General features: G+C 45.0%; 1 long non-coding RNA gene across 1 annotated transcript; it reads left to right on the forward strand.

The window, feature by feature from the left end:
* Positions 1-972: 972 nt before the first annotated feature.
* LOC115547729 (uncharacterized) lies at positions 973-16868 on the forward strand. The gene is made up of 3 exons (XR_003977411.1): positions 973-1028; positions 6856-6919; positions 16012-16868. It is a non-coding gene; the product is annotated as an uncharacterized LOC115547729 (long non-coding RNA).
* The last annotated feature ends 314 nt before the right edge of the window (positions 16869-17182 follow it).

A 17182-nucleotide genomic window follows, 5' to 3' on the forward strand; every position in this document is an offset into this window, starting at 1 on the left:
TCTCCCCGTCTCTGTGTCATTCAGTCACTATGGTGAAAGGATTAATACGGCGAATACTAACAAACCTACCTTGAATGAACCCTTCATCATGTCTTGTTTTTACTTCGTGGGGTTGGGTCTTTCTTCTTTCGTTCTCTTGCTTTGTTTGTGTGTGTGTGTGTGTGTGTTGTGTGTGTGTGTGTGTGTGTGTGTGTGTGTGTGTGTGTGTGTGTGTGTTGTGTGTGTGTGTGTTGTGTGTGTGTGTGTGTGTGTGTGTGTGTGTGTACATAAGGGCGTAGCAGTAGAAACGTGATGGTTTCTTGAAGCCATGACCACTGTGCCAACCAGCGGGGGGGATGTTGGAATGTTCCATCACAGAGCCTTTTCCACAGTGGCGGTCCTCTTCATCCATCACATTGATTCTAGTGATTTATGTGGACAGGTCCAAGCATACAACGTGCACACGCATGAATATGCACACGCATAAGTGTTCATATATACCAGACGCTAACATGTGTTTGAAGATGTGAGGAGCGTTTTTCCCCACACTTTGGGGGCGACTTGTTAAGGGATTAAAGTAACTTTTTAACTCAAAGTAACCAAGTTAGGCACTACAAGGGAAATGCTATATATATTGCATTCTTATTCCCCTCGTAATCATGTAGTTAGACATTGAGGTGGACTTTAGAGTGGTTTATTAAAGTTTAAACAAAGCCTGTTTATAAAACTATTTTTCAGTATGATGATACGTTAATATTTTAACATCAAACTCTTTATACTCAAATATCCAGTTTATCAACATTTGTTTAACTTTTAATGCATGTAAAAATACTTTAATCATAGTTTCTAACATTTTCTGTTCATTGTGTGTGACGGCTGAATGGCTGTAATCGGTCAGAGAGGTGCTGCGAACCTTTGGCCTCAGTTCTCAGCTCCCACTCCTCTAGTCTGAGAGAACTGGACCTGAGTATCAATGATCTGCAGGATTCCGGAGTGAAGCCACTCTCTGCTGGACTGGGGAGTACACACTATACACAGGAAACTCTCAGGTCAGTTTTACTTAATGTGCAAATGGTTATACCTCAAGGATCAATATCATAAGACATTTAACAGAAACAATAAAGTGGGCCGGCAAGTGCTTTGATTTAAAGCAAATTAGAGTAAATGCATTCAACAATGAAGATCTAAATTAAAACGTGCAATAATCTTTTAAATACATGTAAAAAAAAGTCATGAAACAACAAAAGCAACAGCTTTTAAGTGCTGCAATATAGAAACAAGGGCTAGGGTGAGGGGGCACCCTTTATAAAGTGGCCTGCGAATACATTCAGATCTGTGGTCAAGGGTGTTATAAAATGATTAATCTAATGGGTATGTGGTGTTGCATGGCTGCTCGGTGGGCCGGGGTGTTCCCCCAACAGAGCCATCCCACCAAATACAGATCGGGTTGTTCTGGCTGAGAACATATTGTAAAATACATCAAAAAAATATTCTGATGACATGGAAAAGACTAGGCACGCACACGGCGCACGCACACAGATCATAGAAAACAAGCCAAGAGGGTTTGGCGTCATGTAGCCCTACATCTCTATGCAGTAGTGCAGATGAAGAAATGCATGATCAGAAGATATATCAAGTTCCTGGGTGTGAGGCAACATCCTGTGAGATCCACACTTCTCACAGGACTGGAGTCCTTCTCGGCTCTCCAGGTCATTGTTTGAAACTCACTCTGTTGGTCTAGAGATGTTTAAATGTAAAAGATAAATAAAGAATAGCGAGGGAGGGAAGGGAGCAATCCGATTCTGAATTTGATGTACCTGCGGCTGCATTATTCTTGTTATTTTTTGGGTTGCATCTTCATGGTTGAATTCACGCTAAGTTGCTTTAGACAAAAGCATCCGCTAAATGAAAGTTGGTATTACCCTTGGTATTATGTTTAATTAAAATTCAGATAAAATAAAATAAATAAATAAATATATAAGACACTAAGTCCCCTCTGCCGCTCGCCCCCCTCTCATAGTATTAGAACATGTTGTACTTGTTGATAAGCTCACAATGTTATGGCAATGAAAACGCCCTCAGCTGATAAAGTAATGCCAGTGTTTCTTTTCCACCCATGCACCCATGTCAGCTTTTTTATCATGTTTATCATGCAACGCAGTACGCACCATTACAAGCCTCTGCCAACTAAAACATGAAGCAATTCAAGAAGATGCATAGATACAATCGCCTTGTGGTCAACTGTCATTTAGTCTCGCAAAGCCAGACCAAACTACAGCAAGTAGAATGGTCTGGAACCACGCTATTTAGAGCCGTCTATCCGGGGGGAAACTGTGCTGGCCTGTTTTTATTTCTTTAACCCTGGAAGCAGCAGCGGTGTCCATGCAAAATAGTGCTGGGGGGGAAATTATTTTGATGGAACGTCTTCACGTTCAGGGGCTGTCAGAGAGATAACTCAATCCCAACCACAAACGCCACAAACAACGATTAAAGATGTATGTCGCCTATGTGAAGATCCTTTTATAGTTAAAAAGAACAAACATCGTTTGTTTCTTTCTCACAATGATGTCAAGACACCATACACTTTGGCCCTTGAGGAGCTCACGGGACCTATCAAAACGACAGACGTTTTAAAATGTATTTGTGGTTCTTGTAGAACGCTGTTAAACAAATACCGTAGGTGCTATTGTGAAGTGGAACGGATATGTTCATTGGTTAAATCAATGTCAAACGCGCATGCCGCTGTCAGAGTGAAAAGATGCGCCAAATCCACACCAACCGAGTTTGAGGGGTGCACAATACGGGAAAGCCAGCAACAGGAAGGGGAGGAGTAGCGGTGGAATCCGACGCTGAGTTTCCGAAAGCTGCATTCAAGACAAAAAGCAAATTTAAGAATTTATTGTTGCAAAGGAAAAAGGATGCCTTGTTAAAATTCGTGACTCGTTTATTTAAAAAAACAGGAAGTCAAAACACACTGCGAGTAAAACCAACCCCGCAGGGGGCTCTACGTCATGAGACGTTCCTAACATTCAAAGGGAAAGCTATCCCTGAACAACCAAGACAGTAAACGATATGCCTACAACAGTGTATAGCACAATACTTAAAGATCCCATGCCATTCTATTTTATGATGCTTTAATATAGGTATTAGTGGGCCACAAACACAGTATTCAAAGACGTCCCCGAAATTCAGCCGTGGTGCAGAGTTACAGTCACTCCGAAACAGTCGCACATTGAGCTTCCCCCAAACGCGCTGTTTCGGTGGGCGTGTCAAGGCAGGTCAAGGAGGGGGGTGGGGGTGTGGCCCTGAGCAGCTTGTAGCCTACTACCATGCGCTCTGTATACGGTGGGCGTGTCAAGGCAGGTCAAGGAGGGGGGTGGGGGTGTGGCCCTGAGCAGCTTGTAGCCACTGACAGTACCATGAGCTCTGTTTACGGTGGATGTATCGCAATGGCTCGTAGAAACCCATATTATACATAGATATCTATATCATATAATATATAATATATATTATCACCTGGCCCTGAGTAGCTTGTAGCCACGGTACCATGCGCTCTGTTTACGGTGGATGTATCGCAATGGCTCTTAGAAACCCATATTATACATAGATATCTATATCATATAATATATAATATATATTATCACGGCCAAAAGCTGTGTGAGCCTCCAGACGATAGGTTATTATGAATCTCAAACGACCGCGTCTACTTCAGATTGATGTGGAAGTGGTAGAACCAGAGACGTCGGAGAACCCGACGAAGTCCTTTGTGATTCATTATATCGTCTGGAAGCGCACACAGCTTTTGGCCGTGATAATATGTATTATTTGATATAGATATCTATGTATTATATGATATTATTTAGATATAGAGCAGAGCTCCAGGACTGTAACGCAAGTGTTGTACACTTCCTTGTTATTTGGATAACCGTTCTGCTGTTGGTGTGATGGCGCATAACACGTCGGACTCTCGTCTCTGGTATTTCTACAACGAGACTCGTAGTGGGGGTTATCTCAGCCATGGTTGAGAATGAATTGGGGGAAAGGAACTTTGGCTTTGACTCCCTGAAGTAGGCTACATGAACCACGACATGGAGGAGAAAGGGATTGTTGGCCGCGAATGTATCCCGCTTGAGCCCTGCTTCCCGCCGCCTCGGCAGCGGTCAGCGCTAATCACCGCATCCTGATGCCGAGGCGGTGGTCCATCGGCAGCGAGGCTCCGGCGGGAGACGACCGCGGTCAACAATCCCTTTCTCCTCCATGTCGTGGTTCATGACTTCAGGGAGTCAAAGCCAAAGTTTCCTTTCCCCCAAATTCATTCTCAACCATGGCTGAGATAACCCCACTACGGGTCTAGTTGTAGAAATACCATAGACGAGAGTCCGACGTGTGATGCGCCATCACACCAAACAGCAGGTTATCCAACGGTTATCCAAATAACAAGGAAGTGTACAACTACTTGCGTTACAGTCCTGGAGCTCTATATCTAAATAATATCATATAATACATATATATCTAAATCAAATAATTAGGGCTGTAACGATACACAAATTCACGATTCGGTTTGTATCACGATTTTTGACCCACGGTTCGATACATCCCACGATTCTTTTAAATTTAAAAAACACTTTCATACAAGTGTTTTTAAAGACTTGTATACCAATTATCTTGATGTAACATTTAATAACAAATCATTTGGAACACTGAACAGATTTGAACCGAAAGAATACTATTAAAGTATAGCTAAATTAATTAAAAGAAATAACCAAAGATTGCAGTTGGAGGATGCTTTTTGCTGGTAGGCATAATAGGGCCCCTTTAACTGTTTGGTTGGTTTATTCAAATATCCTTATTAGCGCTTCTTATAAGGCTATGTAGCTTAAATAATGACATAATCAGGCCGTATAGAATGCAACATGTTTGATAGCCTAACTTTCAATAGATGAGGAAAAACATGAACGTCGCAATAACGAGGCATAGTGTTACGAGTAGCATATGTGTGTGCGCGAGAATGGCAGTGTGCGTATGCGTGTGTGAGTGACGTCAGCGAGTGAGTGGACGAGCGAGGAGAGCGAGCGGTAGCGCGTTTGTCTAGTGAAGAAGCGAACGAGTCCGGTAGAACAAAGTACCCATCCTGTCAATAATCGGTGGCCGCTTCATTCCGACCTATAAGCAGACAAACTGCCGGTCAAATCACACAAAACAATAGAGACAGGATCACACAGGCAATTTTTTTGCCTTGCGCTTGGCCCACTCTGGATAAATGTCGTTCATATCGCATATGAGGACTTCGACGGCTGTGGAGAAATGCAATCCTCCGTAGCCACGGAGAGCTGTGATCACAGAGAGGGCACCTCGTCACATATTTACGGCATCGATAGGAGGGGGCGCTGTCAGCAGACTATTATTTAGACAAATTATTAGCAAATTTCAATCGGACAATTTGACCGAAGAGTTAGAAAGGGCATATCGCGCTTCTGCCTTCTCACACCGCGAGACAGGTTCGTGGCTTTGAGTATCGCGATTTTCGGTTTGATACGCGTATCGTTACAGCCCTACAAATAATACATATTATCACGGCCCAAAGCTGTGTGCACGTCCAGACGATATAATGAATCACAAAGGACTTCGTCGGGTTCTCCGACGTCTCTGGTTCTTCCACTTCCACATCAATCTGTAGTAGACAGAACCGTGCGCTGCCTGCTGCCTGCTGCCGGCGCGAGGCACCACCGCCCGGCTGCCCGCTGCCGGGCGGTGGTGCTTCGCGGCGGTGGTGCCTCGCGGCAACCGGCGGCAGGCAGCATGTCGCAGTTCATGTAGTTCGATGTCATTCTGCCATTGCATTCAAAATTCTGTAACTAGCCTGTTACTACAAACTAAGCAACTACCGTACACGTATTAGCATTTAGCACTAGCTCATTCACGACTCCTTCAGAATTCTTGTGGGTGGTTACGAACCAACCAAGTGGGCAGGGCCATGAATAATAATTTGACAACGCTACGTCACAGTGTCAATTTATCCAGATCGGCTCATTTCTTCTGCCTTTTTCCTTTCATTGCCTATTGCATTCAGCAGACAAACTGCATAGATTTCAAACTTACCACAGCTCACAAACTTATTCAGACCTATGTTACTTAACAAACAATAGGAAAAATGTGATTTTAATGGCATGGGCTCTTTAACAACATAGATGAATTATGATATGTGACACTCACGACACACGTCCCCCCAGAATTCACCAACAGAAGTATACAAAAACAAAACAGTCACCGCGGAGGTGGGTGTATCAACCGGCAATGGAGAGTCGCTCCAGTTTTCCGCCCATGTCCACCACAAAATGTTTTTCCCCCGTCTCCAAAACCCGGAACGGGTAGGCGTCGTGGCGTACGAAAACGTAGTCAGCCGTCCGAAGCCCAGCAGGGACGTGCGACTGAGGGAGGCCGTGACGGGAAGATGGGACAGGTGTGAAAAGCCTCGCATTGTCCAGTAGCGTGGACCGCTGGAGAGTGGCAGACCAAGGGACGGTGGTGCCAGGGACGAAATCCCTGGGACCCGCAGCGGCTGGCCATAAACAAGCTCTGCGGAGGACTGTAGGTCTTCCTTTGGTGCAGGCCTGATTCCAAGCCCACGGGAGCCTGCCCAGTTGCTGTCTTTGAGGCTGGCACGAAGAGCAGCTTTCATCAACCTATGAAATCGCTCACAGAGTCCGTTAGCCTGTATGTGATATGCGGTCGTGTGGTGGAGTTTCACTCCGAGGCTCTGTGTGACAGCGTTCCACAGCTCAGACGTAAACTGCGCGACCCGGTCAGAGGATATGTCCGAAGGAGTGCCGAAACGGGCAACCCAGGTGCTGATAAATGCCTGTGTCATCTCAACAGATGCCAGCGACGTCAGTGGAACAGCCTCAGGCCAACGGGTGGTCCTGTCAACCATGGTCAACAGGTAGGTGAAACCCTGAGAGGAGGGCAGAGGGCCGACCAGATCCACGTTTACATGGTCAAACCGTCTCTCCGGCACCGGGAACAACTCTAACAGGGCTTTAGTGTGGCGGTGCACTTTGGCCCGCTGGCACTAAAGACAGGTGTTAGCCCAGTCCCTAACGTCCTTCTTGAGGCCGTGCCAAACATATGTAGCCGCAACCAATCTCTGTGACACTTTCGAACCTCAGTGGGAGAGAACATGGATGGCATCAAAAACTTGTCGTCTCCATCCCGTGGGAATAACTGCCCGTGGAAACGTCACACAGGAGCGTGGTGCCGGCATCGCTAAAACCCACATCCTCTATTTTCAGCCCTGTGGATGAGGTCCTCAGGAGTTGTACGTCCGGGTCTGTGGTCTGGTCCGCTGCAATGCGTTTGTAATCCAAGCCGAGAGGGAGTGCTCCTACCACATCCCGTGACAGGCAGTCCGCCACCTGGTTGTCCTTACCGGCAACGTGCTGTAAATCCGTGGTGAACTCCGAAATGTAGGACAGATGACTTTGCTGGTGGGCGGACCACGGCTCAGCCACCTTGGCCATGGCGAAAGTCAGTGATGGAGATGGAGGCTGTGGGAGAAGGATGTGCCAGCATGGTGGCGTTCGCCAGGGCTGCCTTAGTGGCAACAAAAGCCTTGTCCCTGCTCTCAGTCCAGTCCACAGCATGCTTGGGCTACCTTGCAAGGCCTCATGCAAGGGCCGCATGAGCTGGGCGGCTCGAGGGATGAAACGGTTGTAAAAATTCGCCATGCTGAGGAACTCCTGCAGAGACTTGACAGTGAGCAGGCGTGGGAACTGTGCGACCGCCTAAACCTTCGATGGGAGAGGGGCAGCACCGTCCTTAGTGACTCTGTTTCCTAGGAAATTGATGATGGAGAGACCAAACTGGCACTTGGCGGGGTTGACAATCAGCCCATGTTGGCTGAGCCTCTCAAAAAGTCGCCGGACGTGCGCCAGGTGCTGAGATTTGGACGTGCTCGCCACCAGGATGTCATCCAAGTTCACAAAAAGAAAAGGCAGCTCCCAGAGTCCATGAGGCGTTGAAAAGATTGAGCTGCGTTTTTAAGGCCAAACGGCATTCGCAGGAACTCAGACCAAACGGCGTGATCACTGCTGTTATGGGAACGTCCAGTGGGTGTACAGGCACCTGATGATATCCCCGGACAAGTTCCACCTCAGAAAAAATCACCATACCAGCCAGGTATGCCGAGAAATCCTGTACGGCTTGATAAGAGGCAGCAGAGAGAGAGGTCATGTTTCCCGAAGCTCCGCTAGGCATTGGAAAAAACTACTTAATTCATCGTTCATCTACTTTATCTTAATTTATTTCAAGATCATAATACCTAACAATATATAGTTTGTTTCCGTCGTCCTCCATCGCTCGATTCAACAATACATTTTGTCACTTTTTATGACTCCCGGATCAGACCGCAGAAAAAGCCTTGGACTTTCCTATCGCCAACATGCCTCTGAGTTAGGTACTGACGTACATTCCAATCACATTCTTGTCATCGGCAGAGCACTGTCAACAGCCCGGTGAACGGCACATGTGATTGGAATGTACGTCAGCCGAGAGCAACCAATAGGTTTAGAGCTAAATGGTCCTGCCCCCAGGAACGTTTTTCTTTTTCTTCAGACTTGACTGTCAGGAGTTTCAAAACGAATGCGCCACAGAACACTGCCAATATTCACGTGACTCAAAGCTTGCGCCTGTGTGGTCAAATCTCTGAAAAGTCAGTGCCGAAAAGTCAGTTCTGAAAAAATACATTGCAATGGCGTAAACGTACACCTTTACAAGTTTTTAAAAATAAATATTCAACCTTTCAAAACTTATTTCTCAATGTATGAACACCTGTTTGCAGAATCCCATTTACAAGGTTTCAAAACCGGGAAACAATGAAATACACTGTTAGAACAGTGCCAGTTTTGAAACTCTGCAAATGCGCTGATGATATTGTTTGAACTTTGAAAACATGTTTGTGAAAAAAAAAATACTTTGAAAATGTGTTGGTGAAAATGATGAAGAAGATAAAATAGAACACAAAATCATGTTTACAGATGTTTGAATTTTTGTTTGAATTTTTTTCAGGTTATAATCTCTTTTTTCAGTGTTGCAAAACCTTTTTTACAAGGAGTTGAGTTTTCAAACCCAGACTTACAAGCCTTTGAAAGTTTTTTTTTCAGGTTTGAATTATGGCAGGAAACTGGCTCCATAGACTATACCCAGGCGTTCCATGTTTGCAAACTCAGCCTTGCAACGGCAAGCTAGGTCGGGTCGAGGCGCTGAGCACGGTCGTAGACGGGTGGACCAGTAGTGGCGAGATGGTGCTCCACACCATGCATCACGGCAGACGCAGAGAAAGTGGGCTGAGTGAGGGCTGGGAAACCGGCAAGCAGACGGTGGAAATCATCTTAGGAGGAGAGCATGCTAGACAATCGTATGGAGCAGCCCCGCTGAGCTTGCACGCATAGGAACAAAACGTGACGGCGTCAATCAAACGGCGGTTCTTCACATCCACCAATAGTCCATGCTGTCCGGAGATGCTGCGCGGATGAAAAGAAGCCTGCCAACGCGGCCCTGGCGTTTCCCAACCCGCCGAAACTGCATGGCGGACGGCATTTAAGAGCCTTTGGTCCAAACTTTGCATGGTAAAAACACATGCCTGAAGACTGCTGCAGGCCTGAAGACTGCTGACGAGAAGTGGTGGCAGCGATGAGCGTGGAGTCGTCCAGTGTCACAGGAGCGATGTGCACGGGAAAAAACACGGCCACACAGTGCCCTTGACCCAGAGCCGGAGCTGGCCGTTTCGGCGCCCTAGGCGACTCGAAATCAAATGCGCCCTGGACAGGTCTGTTTGTTGAATTGTCCTGCGTACGGTGACGGTTTCGGGGCGCCCTGGCGATCAGTGTTGCCAGATTTGGTTGAGCTAAATCCGCCCAATCACGTTCCAAAACCCGCCCACTTCAGCAAAAAACCGCCCAATGACGTTTTTCACTGGAAAAAAAATAATTTTTGAATAAACATTAAACGCATGTTGTGGTTCTAGTGTTATATGCGCCAAGAGTTACTTCTAATGGCTGCAATGTTTTAGGCTCCGTCCGGTTGAGGAGTAATAATAAACATCCCAGGGGATATTACCATATCCTTGATCTCCAGTCCGAATTCACAGAGAAAAGTCACTATCGCATCTGATATTCCACAAGCATCTGCGCTGAGAAGGTTGACAAGCCCCAGGTAGGTACTCACAAACTTGCCGTGTTTCCGTGAGCGATACTTCACACAAATGCAGTGGAGCTTGTTCACTGATACATCAGTGCTCTCATCCAGGTAAAGAGAATATGGAGACTCACCAATATCCTCTCTTAACTCCTCTCTGAAGTGCGGTGCCAGAACAGATTTTATAACGGCGGTACACTTTGTCTTGTGCATCTTGAATGCGCCCATCTCATCTTGCAGTATATCAGACAAATCATCCACGGCGTTTATGGAGGTGTGACAGGCGACGTAGGTTGCAACCCTAAGTTCACGTCGTTTTTTATTTTTTTTCGTTTTTGAGGTGGGCTCTTAATTCAACGTTACAATACCTGCAACGAGCTTTGCTGTCATCTGCTGGGGCAGGCGCGATCCACGATTTTAATTCAGGGTCGGTCTCCCATTCCTTTCTATAAAGTTTTTTATATTTCCCCAACTTCGGCATGATGCTTATTTCGCTAACAGAGTTGAGAGAGAGCGGGCTTTTGCCTCAGACTTCTGCGTCTGCGCACAACGGTTTCTGATGTGACATCACGACGTGAAGTATATTGAATTATAGGCCTACTGAGTTTTGTATTTGTACTGTTTTTAAACCATAAAATAACAGTTTGGTGTGCTGTTTTCACATTATTAAAAAACCGCCAGATATTGGCAAAAGCAGCCCAAAATGTATACACCCGCCCAATGCATTTTTTCCCCGCGAGATGAAATCAAAAGTAGCCCAATTGGGCGGGAACCCGCCCAATCTGGCAACACTGCTGGCGATTGCTCCCGCGCCCCCTCCCTTCTCCATTTGTTTCGTATATTTTAATTGACTAATTAAGGGCGCCACCAGAGGGCGCCCCCAACGCATTTTCCCCCCTAGGCGGTCGCCTATGCCGAGCGCAGGCCCTGCCTTGACCCACAGGGAAAAATGTATCAGCCTCTTCAGCCAGCCTCCGACAGTCAGTGATCGTGGCGTTGACTAATGCAGCTCTCACTTGGGAAGGCAGCTGACGCAGGAAGAGCTGAACGAAAAGAAAATCGGGTTCGTGCTCCCCCATGAGATCCAGCATACGGTCCATGAGTTCAGACGGTTTGCTGTCACCGAGTGCTTGAAGTGTATTACGTATTTCTTCGTGGAAGGAGGGGTCGAATCCAAAGGAATAGCTTTAACGAGACTTTATTTGTATAAAGTATTTTCGGTATGGTAAACTGATGCTCTGAAGTAAAGAGAGATTGAAGATGTGTTCTAAGCACGTGCGAGAGTGTTCTCCTAGCTGATCCTAGCCACAAACCCACGTATGTCTAATCGCTGCCGAGAGAGCTCTAAAGTTTTCGTGGCCAGGTGGTCTTCTTTATGGACTCAGCGAGGACCGGAAGACTTGGAGAGGAACCGGTGTGACGTAATCCTCGGTTTTCCTCGCCTGGTCTGTGATGCTGCCCTCTGTGACTAAAGTATCTATTGCAGCCTTCAGTAATGTCCTGCTTTCCCTTGTGGCTATGTGTAGTATTTACGGCTTATATATTTGGTCCTACCCCCTATTGGTTAAGTGAGGGAAATACAGCTTGTGTTCCTAAAATACGTAACAAGTGAGAAAAGCCTGCTGGCTCTCTCAGCGTCCGACAGTTCAAACGTCTTCAACAGGTGGGATTTGAGTGCCATATACTTCTCCCTTGCCGGAGGAGTTTTAAGGAGGCTCACCACTCTGGATGCTGTTGAATTTCCGAGATTATCAAACGAGCGTACGGCAGAAAACGTGCGTAAAATGGACGTACGCTCATTTCAACGTTGAGCTTGGCATTTATCAATTTGAACGTGAGCGCAGGCTGCGATGAAATCTCACGTCAGGTCTGAGCTCGTGTACGCAAGTTTTTTTGGCGCAACATACGGGTATTTCACTGATGAATAGTGCAGCACAAGTAGCCCATGTTGCACATCTGTATTAATTACTAAATAAATTGGAAATAGCCCAGCCGTTCAAACAATTACAATCAAGTCAGGCCTAATTAAAAACAATATTGCTATGAAAATAATTAGAATGTGACAGGTGAAATGTTTATTCAGCTGTCTATATAAACAGGAGCTTTGCCAAATAGGTAGTCGAGTCTCAGCGATGGCAGATCTGGCTCTGTTAAGGACCTCAACGCACGTCTAAGATGTACGGAAGAGGATTAGGGCCACACATGTAAAAAAAAAATTAAGTTCTGACTTTATTCTCAGAATGCTGAGAAAAAAGTCAGAATTCTGACTTTAATCTCAGAATTCTGAGATAAAAAGTCAAAATTCTGACTTTAATCTCAGAATTCTGACTTTTTTCTCAGAATTCTGAGATTAAAGTCAGAATTCTGACATTAATCTCAGAATTCTGACTTTATTCTCAGAATTCTGAGATTAAAGTCAGAATTCTGACTTTAATCTAAGAATTCTGAGAAAAAAGTCAGAATTCTGACTTTAAAGTCAGAACTACGGGTATCTGTAAGGACCAACCTCCGTGGGAGAGACACTTTGCTTTATGCCGTAGGAGGAAACCTATGGAAAGCCAAGAAGGCCACAATCCGGCCCTAGAATGGCGCGGTAAAAGTGCAAGAATTCCGTACGGAATCCGTACGGAACTAATAGCCGCGGCTATTAGTCATATTGAGATGGCAGTGTGCGAAATACCCCTCAATATTCGGGGATGCCCTCATCTCCAGATTGTTCTCGATATGCAGTAGCCAGCTAGGCCATAACATTACAATATTTCATGGATGCAAGCAAGCCAAGACAATCAATCTATATCTATAGCCTACATGACAACACACACACACACAGACGCACACACGCACACACGTTAAACACACTGGTAAAGCAATAGGAGCCTGCATTGGCTTAAGTTGTTGGGATGCACGTTATTTTATAACAGGGAGGGGCAAAGTTGTTCATTACAATGCAAACACGACAATAATTGGCACCGTTCTTGCGCACTCAGAAGAACATGAACTGAATAAATGCCAGGTATATAGCATATTGGAGACGGGCACACAATCAGTGCATTTGCAAATGAGAGCCTGCAGTATGACCGATCTTGTGACATTATTTATCCATCCATCTACAGCTAATACGATCAGACAGATACATCATGGATCACATATAAGCCCACAACAAGCCCAACATCACCACGGCAGGTGCGCTCTCTCTCGCACATTCACACAATCACTCCAACTTCTCCAACTCCAAGGCAAAGCTGTTTCACTAAGACCACAAACAACCACAACTAACCAGCCTACATATCCACAACAATGCACAACAATCAGTTCTATACATTGCGTCTATCTTCTGTTTGGCGCACATGGCTAATTTGCATACTTGCACAGGACTGTCGGCTCCGCTTGTCAAAAAAATAGAACGTATTTGTGAATAAATGCTTTGAATTCTGAATACTGGACTTGGTGAGCTTGGTGAGTTGGCTATGGGACGTGCACTTTTACCGCGCCATTCTAGGGCCGGATTGTGGCCTTCTTGGCTTTCCATAGGTTTCCTCCTACTGCATAAAGCAAAGTGTCTCTCCCACGGAGGTTGGTCCTTACAGATACCCGTAGTTCTGACTTTAAAGTCAGAATTCTGACTTTTTTCTCAGAATTCTGAGATTAATGTCAGAATTCTGACTTTAATCTCAGAATTCTGAGAAAAAAAGTCAGAATTCTGAGATTAAAGTCAGAATTCTGACTTTTTATCTCAGAATTCTGAGATTAATGTCAGAATTCTGAAAAAAATGAATGTCAGAATTCTGACTTTATTCTCAGAATTCTGAGATTAAAGTCAGAATTTAATTTTTTTTTACATGTGTGGCCCTAATCCTCTTCCGTAAAGATGAGAGAGAGTTTTTCGAGACCGCGCTGATTTTTTTATGGAGAACCCTAACCCTAACCCTGATGGAGCTATGCAATGCTTTGCAGCCACAGTTAAGGCGAGAAACTAGGCGATCAAACGCAATACCTGTGCCAGTGCAGGTGGGCTCTACCTTGGGGTTTTTGGCCACTGGGACCTTTCAGCAGGAGATCGGGGACAGATCTGGTATTTCCCAGCCAAGTATTAGCCGAACCATGCCAGCAGTTTTGGCAGCTATAATGTCCCTCTCCGGACGTTATATTAAATTCCCATATGATAACGATCAGCAAACTGGAATCAAACGGGATTTTTATGCTATTGCTTGGTTTCCAAATGTGATTGGTGCGGTTGAGTGTACCCATGTGCGTATGAAGCCACCATCTATTAATGATTACGCGTACATCAACCGCAAAAGCTACCACTCAGTTAATGTTCCGATTATTTGCGATGCCAGAATGTCAATCCTGAACATGGTAGCCCGATGGCCTGGGGGCACGCACGATTCTTATATTTTCCAAAATAGCAACGTTGGGCATCTACATCAGGGCGCACTACATGGTCAGAGTCATCTCGGTGAGTTACGGCCTCCTCCCGTTTCTTGTTTGGCCCGCTTCACAGCCGCAACACGTTTTTTGGTGCTGAGCTTCATGTCGGACCATTTTTTCTTCACCTTATTCGGAATAAAATAACTTTAACGCAATGCAAACAATAGCATATATGTGTTTTAAGCTGGACAACAGAAGTTTTACATTTAATTTATTATTTAATTAATTTAATTAACAAACCTCTTCCGTAGCCCGACGAACATTGGAAACACTATTCACTGCAACAGTTATTTCCTTCCATATAGCATTATTTTGCTTGCCTTTAATGCCAGCTTTTAGGCTACCAATCAAAACCAGACGGTTCGCATCCACCAGTGACCCGAGCGCCTCCATTTCGGTCTCGGAAAAATTCCTCCTTTTTTTTTACCGTTGGACGTTTCTCCATGTCGTAAAAGTTAGGGGCGAGACTTCTGAAGACGTGCTTTTATATTGGCGTGTTACGTTAATTACGATCGATCTCAGCCGCCGTATTTATCAACACCAAGATCCTTCGTACGCTGGGATTGGTGTGATACGAAAGTTTCGTGAATCTCATGTGGGTCCTATCGTAAGATGAATCATGCGTTCAGATTTGTGCTCATTTCTACGTTCGTTTGATAAATGAGGGCCAATGCAAGTAAAACCAATCCCACATGGGGCTCTACGTCATGAGACGTTCCTAACATTTAAAGGGACAGCGATCCCTGAACAACCAAGACAGTAAACGATATGCCTACAACAGTGTAGGCCTATAGAAGAACAGCATAGGTGAATTATGATATGTTACATTCACTACAGCCTCACCAAAACTGCTAGTGACATGTTTTTAATGAACAGTTTGAGTTACCATGCAGGGTTTACAGAAAGACAAGGTCTCTCTGTTATTGATGTTGAAATTAAGTCAAAGAAGGTTTTAGACATGCTGTCACTGTTCCTCCACTCAGCTTTCGGTATCTCTGGCCAGAGCCGGAAGGAATGACTTCAACCTGAGCTGGAGCTCTCCGCCACAAAAACTAGATCCAGCAAGCTTGAACGATGACGACCAATAACACTGATAATGAATTATATTGCCATGATTACATTGTTTTTTATTGGTAACATTACTTTGTCGTATAGTCAAGCCTATAGCATCAATTAACTTGACCCACAACGAACACAAACATTCTTATTAGTGCTTATATTGCTCTACAAGGCATGAACTGATAATTAGTAGTGATACATTCTTGAATAGTTTTTTTTCCCATGTGCGTGCATTGTCAGAGATCATCATCATTAGGTGATTCAACGGTTTGGAGAGGGAGAGGACAGAGAGGCGGGAGGTAGTTCGCCGCTCACGTTGCCTTTAAATGATATTTTTCGCTTCTTTTGCAGACGAGGATTCCTCCTCCTGTGGCGTGGCGTCATTATGATCTTGAATTATGAACAAAACTGAAGTATTTGATCACTTCCTGCTCGATCTGCTCCGGTGGAAATGGTCTCATTGATTAGCGTGGAAGCGATCAGCAGCGGTGACCGCGGCGCGTACGCCTCCGGTGGAATCGAGCCTTGAGGTACTTGCAGATTTTCGAAAGATTAAGACAAAAAGGGGGCGTGCCTTGGAGAAATGCCGCAAGAGAGCTGGGATCTTCGACTTTCGACTCGGAAGTCTGGCGTTCGAGGATTCAGGAACGCACCTTTACCTCACTATACTTTCAAAGCAGCATACCCGACACTGAAAATAAGTTATTTTACAACTAAATACTTGCAGTAAACTATCGTTGCCAAACAGCGGTGCTGTGGTGCAATGTGGGCTGGAAATGTTCAAATGCTCTGATGAGATGAGAATGAAGGCTCTCGTAGATGTTATAAATATAATTTCATATATATTATATAATTAATATGATAAAGGGTTAGGTGTTATAATATAAACGGGGATGATCTTGCAGTTCGAAAACCCCCTGGTTCTTTCTAATGGACAGAAAAGTGAAAAACAATTTATTTAATTGACTTGGCGCCCCTATAGGTAGAAGAATGTTCGAAACTGAGTTACAAATCATTTCATATTTAGAAAGAATAAATAAAGATGCACTTGTTTCACTGGGTCAAACACACTCAGTGTAACCATAGTGTTGACAGTTGTGTTTGTGTGACTTGTGGAGTGGGTTATGCTTTTGATTAGGTCAAGACATAGGGGGATGCATGACATACTTCCCTGTTACCATGTCTGTACCGTGACTGTTTAATAAACGGACTACATTCTATAACTAGCCTCTGTTCTCGTTGTGTGCGTGTGCGCGCGCGCGTGTGCGTGCGTGCGCTCGGGATGTTATCACAAACATGTGTGTACAATAAGGTCACTCCAAAAGCCTCGATAAAGGCTGCAGTTACATGGGAAAAAAAATACACCCAGAATTGCTGCTTTGGTTCTTGATATAAGCCAACAATCAGAACCTTCTATGCCCTGAAATCAACCATGATATGTAAGATATTTGGGACACTCTCCACAGTCGTCGTCGTCGTCGTATATCTTCCATCACGTTACGTGCCTTGGCGCGTGAGGAGC

This window comes from Gadus morhua, chromosome 7 (genome assembly GCF_902167405.1).
Source record: "Gadus morhua chromosome 7, gadMor3.0, whole genome shotgun sequence".
Taxonomy (NCBI): domain Eukaryota; kingdom Metazoa; phylum Chordata; class Actinopteri; order Gadiformes; family Gadidae; genus Gadus; species Gadus morhua.